The sequence below is a fragment of the Dendrobates tinctorius genome, unplaced genomic scaffold (genome assembly GCF_039654945.1).
Source record: "Dendrobates tinctorius isolate UK_male_01 unplaced genomic scaffold, ASM3965494v1 ptg000019l, whole genome shotgun sequence".
Lineage (NCBI taxonomy): Eukaryota > Metazoa > Chordata > Amphibia > Anura > Dendrobatidae > Dendrobates > Dendrobates tinctorius.
In genome coordinates, this window is record NW_027361687.1 from 55,750,386 (window position 1) to 55,759,519 (window position 9,134).

At 41.1% G+C, this 9,134-nt stretch overlaps 1 pseudogene; it reads right to left on the minus strand.

Moving 5' to 3' along the window:
* Nucleotides 1–7,237: 7,237 nt before the first annotated feature.
* Nucleotides 7,238–8,213, minus strand: LOC141082646 (olfactory receptor 2D3-like; annotated as a pseudogene).
* Nucleotides 8,214–9,134: the final 921 nt, after the last annotated feature.

Consider the following 9,134-nt stretch of genomic DNA (forward strand, 5'->3'; position numbering starts at 1 on the left):
ACCAGAATTATCCAACGTGACTGTGATGTAGAGAATAGGGTTAAGTTCATCAACACCTATCACCCGTTCTCTCCTCTTATCAAAAAAGCAGTCCTTGAACACTGGCCCCTACTAGAAAAGGCTTACCCGGGGATTGAAAATTTCCAAAATCCTCCTCTCATCTGCCATAAGCGGGCTCAGAACCTAAAAAACACTTTGGTTAGAGCCGACGTGGGCTCCCACTTCAAGACATTCAGGCAGAAGACATTTAGCACGGTGCGCAACGGAACCTTCCCTTGTTTGGGTTGCGCACAATGCACGAATGTTAGTAAAGGCGATTCATTCACCCATCCGAGGTCTGGCAAACGGTACAAGATCAATGGCTATTTTACCTGCAACCCAAATTTTGTCGTCTATTTAATCAAATGCCCATGCGGCCTAGGATACGTTGGGGAAACCACCCAGCATGTGAAAGACCGCATTTCCAAACATAAATCAACCATCCGGTGTGAGAACACACTTTTACCAATTCCTGCCCATTTTGTGGAAAATAGACACTCTGTAAGCCAACTGAAATTTCAGGTTATCGAACAAATCCCTGTACCCAGACGAGGGGGTAATAGAATCCAAACGCTCAAAGAGCGTGAAGCGTATTGGATATATCACCTAAATACCCTCCATCCACACGGTCTCAATAGAGAATCTGAAATGTATTATTAATCCCTTCTAAATTCCACTTCATAGTGAATTAGTTTTGTTTTTCATCAGGAGTTTAAAATCACTACCAAATAAGTTCTTTTCCTACACAACGTTTTTTGGTTTATAGGAGATATTTCTGACATAAGTGTGTTAATATGAACTCCATTTTACTCTTTGTATGTAAACCTTGCTCTAATTACCTTTCTTTGTTTTTAGGCAGGAAAAGGAAGTTTCTCTGAAACCTGATAGGCACAACCAGCACTGAAATTATCACCGTGCATGAATTCAGCACAGTCCCACCATTAAAATGGCCGCCTGTATGCATGTGACATTTCCTCACAACCCTCCCTTTTTTACTTCACTTCCTGGATGGCTCGCACCTGCTCAGTACATTCATTCTGACAATTTTGACCTCACCAAGATGGCGACTGCCAACATCACTTCCTGTCAAGTCAAAACATGTTCATTCTCTATCCCCGCCCTGCACATGCTCAGTACATTCATTCTGACATTTTTTGACCTTACCAAGATGGCGACTGCCACCATCACTTCCTGTCAAGTCAAAACATGCTCATTCTCTATCCCCGCCCTGCACATGCTCAGTACATTCATTCAGACATTTTTGACCTCACTAAGATGGCGATGGCCCTTCCCCCCATTCCCGCCCCTTCCCCACCCAATCAGGAAGTGCTTGACAGTATTTAACATCACTGCACATGCACTTCCGGCCTCCTCCACACCTGACTAGATTTAGGACACAAGGTAATGGTGCCCTACAGTCTTCATAGACTGGGTTTCCTTTCTCCATCTCAGCTTATCGACCTGCTTTTTTGTCCTTAGGACGGGAGTCACGTGCTGACCCTACACATCGGTATGTGACCCCTAAAACTTTCTTTTATATCTTTTCTTTCTATATACCTTGCTATTCCTTAACCTATACCCTTTTTCAGTGGTTACTATAGGTACCGTTCCAGCAGCTGGATTACAAAGGCAAACCTATACCACTTATACACACACCTCAAAACCAAGGATCTAGGTATTTATACCTTATGCCTTAACATTTCCAAGAGCACCCCTTACACACTGCCTCCTTAGATGACCTCACCTTTATTCCCACTCCACTTCACTGTCCCCTAATGCCCTTTCTCAACACTACCTACACATTCATGCTTTTCAACTCCTTACACCTTCACTCTATTCCTCTTTTCAACCTCTCATATGTTCACCGTATCACACCACAATACATACTCACTGGCCTCACATCATTATAGATCCATACACACCTTCACAAAGGATGTTTGACACTGTCCCCACCTTATGTATCACCTATCACTAGATTTTTGGTTTTATAATACTTTATAAAGTTTATTTATTGATTTTTGTTCTTTTATTGTATATATTGTAGTCATATCCCTGATGAAAGCTCGAGATGTAGAGCTGAAACGTTGGATTGTAACACCACCCTTTTTTGGATTGTAACACCACCCCTTTTTTTTTCACAATCAATAAAATCACAACAATTAAAGACTGTCGTTGAGAAGACTTTACTTTCATGTTATTAGTGTGCCGGGGTTACTCCTATACTTCAGTTTGGCCAGGGGGCAGGACAAGTTTAGTCAAAGTGGGCATGATCACTTTTCCTAGCACTCATCCATCCTGATACGACTCTGGAGCCTGAGCCACACGTATTAGCTGCTGGAAAATTTTTCTCTCAAGGGTGTGGGGGATCCACTGCTTTAAAGTTTCATTGGCGGGCTCATGAATGAGAATGCTACCAAATTCTTGTAGAACATTCTTTCCCAGGGTAACGGCGTGTCCATTGCTCTCTTCTCCCTGTATTAACACCACTCCCTTTTGTCCCAGATCTTTGCCACAAATGGAGATTTGCATCCATACTACTCCCACAATGGGAATAGGCAGATGGTTACCAGCCATCAGTTTTATCACAGGGCCCCACTTGGGTCGTATGGCTTCAGTAAAATTTTGCCGAAAATAGGCTTCTGGCATTGTTGTCACCTGTGAGCCTGTGTCCACCAAACATTGCAATGCATGACCTTTGAAATCAGCCCAAACCATTGGGCATGTAGGCAACAAATATGCGAGACTTCCACTACTCCCTTGCATCTGTTCTGGCTCCGGGCAGTGTCCCCCCGGCTTGGAGCCCTTTAGTTTAACGGATGACAGGGTTGAATACTCCCTTGGTGAGGACACTCCCTTGTGAAATGTCCACCTCCGCCACAATTAAAGCACGTGAGAAGTCTCTGCGGACGAGGCATTCTTGATTCGCGACGGGACTCGGGACCTTCTCTGGTCCCGGAAGCATTTGTAGCAGCCTCAGTTTTCTTCTTAATATTATCTAATTCTCTCTTTATATTTTGAAGTTCCCTCCTCATCTCTTCCACCCATTGGGGTTTAGCAATTGCATTCATGGACACTCCTACGCTCCGGACCTTCCCTGACGAAACTGTCACCGCCTGCTCCTGTTCACACGTGCACGCTTCACTTCCTATTTCAGAAAGTCAGTTGGGGGTTCACCCGCATGCGCTCGCGCAGGGCCTGTTTTGTCAGCGCCTCCCACAAACCTGTCACTAACAGGTCTTGCAACATTATATCCCTTGGTGTATAAACCAGAGACCCAATGGAGATTTATAGAAAAATTTACAAAATTTTATTAGCACGATATAACACTGACATAAACAAATGAATGGTTAAAAAGAAGTGTTATGACAAAGACACCAAAAACATGTAGCACCACATAGCAAACAAGAGTGACTCATATCAAAGTAACAGCAAGTGCTTTGTCATGTAGGAGAGCGCTTCCAAATATCATACAATGCTTACTATACATCACATTTCTACAGAATGCTCATTTATGTAACCTGTAAACATTGGCAATAACCACCCAGATAAGAGCCTAGGGCTGCAATATGAGAGTTAACAATTGTTTCATGCAGACTAATTAATACAAGCCCACCCTGATAGTGGAATCTCTGGCTAGTGTGTCTGCCGAACCGATATGCAGCCTAACTGACGTGCCAAAATAGTAACCCATGCAGGAGTAGCAAGGAGGAAGACTGAAATCTCAACAAGAGCCTGTGGTGCCACACTTAGCGTACCCCGACGCGCGTTTTGCCGCTGTTAGCCTTCGCTTTCTCAAGGGGATGTGGACCTATTCCTTCTGCACTATTGCAGTATGTAGCTCCTGCAATGAATTTGTATACTGTGTCACAGTCTCCTCCTGCAAGCGGCTAAAGAGGAGGGTTCTTAATTCCTCTACATCAGTGGGGTCTCCATGAGTCTCCTCCAAAATTTGAAGCACTTTAAGAAAGGTATCTCGCTCCCTGGGGTCCCGTAACATAACAGAATCTCTAGATTCACCATCTTATGCCATAATAGCCACCTCAGCTTCCAGGGCAGGGGTCGTTGAGTGCATTCTCATCATACCCCGTATGTGCTCTGTCCAACTCCACATCGTGGTATTACTACCTGTAAATTTTGGCAAATTAGACAACATTGCCCCCAGTGAGATACTAGACTTTGGGCCACCCCCAACTGCTTTGTCTGCCGCCTCCATGCTGTGGGACTGCATCCTGCCGACTACACCAAGAGTAAGAGTACGAGTAGGTACGTGGGATGCAGTGAAGAGCAGGAGGCAGAGCAAGAGTTATCGGATACTTTATACAGAAAAAGGAAATCACAGTATACGCCCAATGCAGGGAGCACGAGAATTTGATCTGCATAAGGTGTAAACAAATTATAAGCAACAAACGGTGCAGGGTTAGGCCTCTTTCACACTTCAGTTTTTGCATCAGTCAAGATCCGCCAAAAGGACGGATGGCGGATCCGTTTTAGTACTGATGACAACGGATGGCACCCGTCCGTTTTTTTGACGGATCCGACAAATGAAGAATTTTAAAGGAATCGCAGCCTGGAAAAGGGGAGAGAGAGAGAGAGAGAGAGAGAGAGCAAACTCGCCTGACCTTATCCCCATAGAGAATCTATGGGGTGTTGTCAAGAGGAAGATGAGAGACACCAGACCCAACAATACAGATGAGCTGAAGGTTGCTATCAAAGCAATCTGGGCTTCCATAACACCTCAGCAGTGCAACAGGCTGATCGCCTCCATGCCACACCACATTGATGCAGTAATTGATGCCAAAGGAGCCCCGACCAAGTACTGAGTGCATTTACTGAACAAATATTTCAGTAGGCCAACATTTTGGATTTCAAAATAATTTTTCAAGCTGGTGTTATAAAGTATTCTAATTTACTGAGATAATGACTTTTGGGTTTTTATTGGCTATAAGCCATAATCATCAACATTAAGAGAAATAAACACTTCAAATAGGTAGGTCCGCCCCTGCAACCATGGCTCCTTGACTTGTGTCGCTGCTCTGACAGTGATATTTCAGACTGCAACCAGAGGGATTACGTTCTAAGGGTTCCCACCTTTTGGGCAGTTGCCTAAATTGCACTGACTATAATCTGCTACTGGAGTTAGTCAGCTTTCATATTCCATCCAACTAAAATGTCTGAGGCATCTCTATGTCATGTCAAAAGTTTTGTGAATGGGCACTTAGGCTTTATAATCAGGTTTTTTAATTTTTATAAATTTTTCAATAAAGAAATACAAAGAATACAACATCTATAATCTAGAACATTAGTGCAGTACAATTGAATGGGATAAGTGACATCCATGGAAGTTAACCCAGGTGGTTTATCAAGTTAAAGAGCTTTCCTGGTCATCATCTATCCATAGGTGATAAATTGTTCATCACTGGGGGTCTAAACAGCACCGATTTGCAGAATGGGGATCTTTTATGCCTGGAAGAAGTAGTAATAATATGCCACCTGCACTCTATTCATACCCTGTAGGAATGCCCTATGCTGCTGTAGGCTTTTTCCGGCTAGCCCCTAGAGAATTAACTGAACACCCAACCTTAAATTCCCTCTTATAATTGGGGAACAAAGTTCCCTCTTCACGTACAAAAGTTCTCAGATTTGCCAATCAGTGTGGGACACAGTGGTGTGACACCTACTGATAAGAAGTAATCACCTATGCATTTTGATGTTGAAGCACAGGTTGCTCTACTGGACAATACAGACTTATGCAGCACCATAACCATATCTTTAATGTATCTGAAGAGTTATTCCTAAGATATCGAGTTATCCCACATACACAAGATAGTTGTTATTTTGATGACTGCAGAATGTCTGACTGATGAGACTTTCAGCGATCTTGAGATTGACGCTGAGAACCTCCCAAAAATGACTGTATAGACCCGTTTAGAATGGCACGGAGGTGAACATACCTCACCATCACTCTATTCATGATCTTAGGGAGTGTCAAAGTGATATGCTTTCTCTGGTAGCCCCATTAATAATAAATTGAGCAGATGCCCAGCACACATACCTCAACTCCCTTTCTTGTCACTGCTACAGACTCCCTTTTGCAGAATTTCAGAGCAGTGATCTCAAGATTGCAGGGTGTCCCAGACATTGGACCACCATGAATAGTATAAAGCTTGACTATTTGATTGGAGAAATCCTAATCTTTTAGGATTTCCAATGATTTTCATTTAAGTTAGGTCCGCATAAAAAAATAACTAAGTAACCAGTGTGTTTTCTGCATAGAATTCAGTCCAGTTTTTAATGTTTCATTGAATGGTTAGGGCTAGGGACTGAAATGGTAAAAGTCTGGTGCCACCTGGCTAATAGAGATTGCAAGGAAGAGGTACGGAAGATCAAAATTTGGAACAAAGTCTCAGTTCCTTGTTGACTGATTGAAAGAGCCAATTAGAGTATTATGTTTAGCCAATCAAAATACAAAGAAGAGAACTTTGTGCAGTTGATGGTTTCAATCAATCTCCCAATGCCTCTAACAAGGCCAGCTTGATTTCAGCATTCACTGTCATGTGAGGACCTCCTACTACTTACTCTTCAGAATTCCTTAAAAAAGGAAGAACACCAACATATCCTAAACCACTGGCTTTTACTGGGGTTTTGCCAGCTTTTAGTAATTGATTAAGAACACATGAGACTTGTACAAAAATGAACAGGTCAGTAAGAAACTGTTCACACCACCCAAAGACTAAGACACAGAAAAAACACACAGTATGACAAACTTGCATGAACACTCTGTTGTAAAATATATATAACAGTAAGCAGCAAGTGCTAGTAAAAGATGATAACAATCACAGGATATTTAGTTGATACATTTTTTGCAAAAAATATATACTAAGCCACTCCACCACGTCACGGTAACCCTTCACGGAGCAGTCCTATCTAATGTATTTAAAACCTGATCATGTGAACAATACCTACATGAGCAGGACTCAGAAAGGCTCTGAGGATTGGCATAGATAGGGTCCTGGAAAATGAGAAATGCTTACCGTGGCTTCCAGGTACACATAAAATTGGCCATTTTATGTTCTAAACTTTCTAAATTTTTCATACTTCTAATGCAGTAATGCAATTCATTTTTCATATTTCATGTTTGCATGTTATGGCGCTACAGTGTGCTTCCTTTTTTGTTTAAAATATTATAAGACACTTTGGTCTAAAATATGGCCACATTAGTAAAATTGCATTTTCTTAAATTTTTTAACTACTGAGTTTTTCACATCGCTGTTCCTTATGCTATATATAAATGGGTTCAACATCGGTGTTACTGTCGTATATAGGATGGGCACTGCTTTGTCTGCTTCTATAGAATATTGGGTATATTTTTTTGAGTGTGGCCGTAGATACATGGACATGACAGTGCTAAAGTAGAGGGTGACAACAATGAGGTGAGAGGTGCAGGTGGAGAAAGATTTCTGCCTCCCATGTGATGATATTATTTTCAGAACCTTGGAGATAATATGGAAATAAGAGATCAGAATCAGGTAGAAGGAACTCCCGGCGATAATACTTCCTGTGATATATATAGATAACTCATTGAGAAAGGTTTCTCCACAAGACATTTGTATAAAGGCAGGTACCTCACAAAAGTAATGGTTTGTGTCAAAACATTTGCAGAATGGGAGTTGGAATGTTAGGTAAACCTGTACAAAAGAGTTAATGAATCCGACACTCCACGACAATGCAACTAAGTAAAAGCACAATGCCCGGCTCATTATGGTGGTATAATGCAATGGTCTACAAATTGCAGCAAACCTGTCGTAGGCCATGGAGACAAGTATAATAGTTTCTGTAGCACCCAAACCTAAGGAGACGTACATCTGTGCTGCACAGCCGAATAAAGAAATACTTCTGTCTTTGGCTAAGGTGTTCTTTAAGAGTACAGGAACAACGGAGGTGGAGAAGCAGATATCAATGAAAGAGAGGTTGATCAGAAAGAAGAACATGGGACTGTGTAGAGCTGAACTGGTGCTCACCACAATGATCAGCAGAAGGTTTCCTGATATCGTCATTAAATACATTATTAAAAAGACAATGAAGAAGATGACTTGTAGTTGAGAATCAGTAGACAACCCAAGTAAGATGAACCTTTGGCATGTGGTTTCGTTCAGTTGTTCCATAACATTTAAGTAATTCCTGACATACAATGACAAAAAATAATTAACAATAAAATAGTTTCCACTCTACTTACAAATGTTTAGCATCTGGTCTTGTAATGGATAGTCACCAGAATGCTGCAAACTAAAGATCACAGGATTTACCCAATGTTAGATATCTTGAGTCACTACCTAGAATCACTCTGGACAGAGGAAACTGATACAGGATGAATATAAAGAGATTATGTCCTCAGAGTAGATCTCTACAAATCCTAAAGATGACATTTTTTTTCTTTAGAAACTATTGTTGTTAAGTGCCTACTGCAATCTATCATGATAATCTATCCATCATAAATAGAAAGATCAATTAAGTCTACAGTATGTTATAATTCTTCTTCCCTTATACAGTAATATTTTTCACTGCTGGGCTGTCACTTACTCTATCTGTACAGTTTCTTAAGTGTTTTCTCTTCCTAACTATATTATATTATAAGCTGTAACATATTTAGGTTCAACACAAAATAGCTAATGCATTTGCTGGTTCTACTTTAGATTCTTCTATGGCTCATGCAATCTTCTACAATCTTGTGAAATGACGGAGGTCATTTAAGGCCATTCATGTGAAGCAAATGGCATATTTTTTGAATTTGTCAGGTTTAGCTAATTCCTAAAAATTCAGCCTGAATTCTATTTCTATTGAATCAACTCACTCATTACCAATCAGAAGTCATCTGCTGCCATCATAGCTCTATAGCGGTTATCAAACAATGAAAAAGCAATAATGGTGCACCTCATTCTAACAGCCCTGCCAATAGTTGATTCTGTTCTGTAACCCTAAATAGTCCATAGTTCTTTAAAGATTGGTTTCCAACATGATTAATGGTTTGTTAGGTCTTAATTATAAAATTAGTAATCTTTCAAAAACTACAGTAGATTAGTACTAGACATCTTCATTGT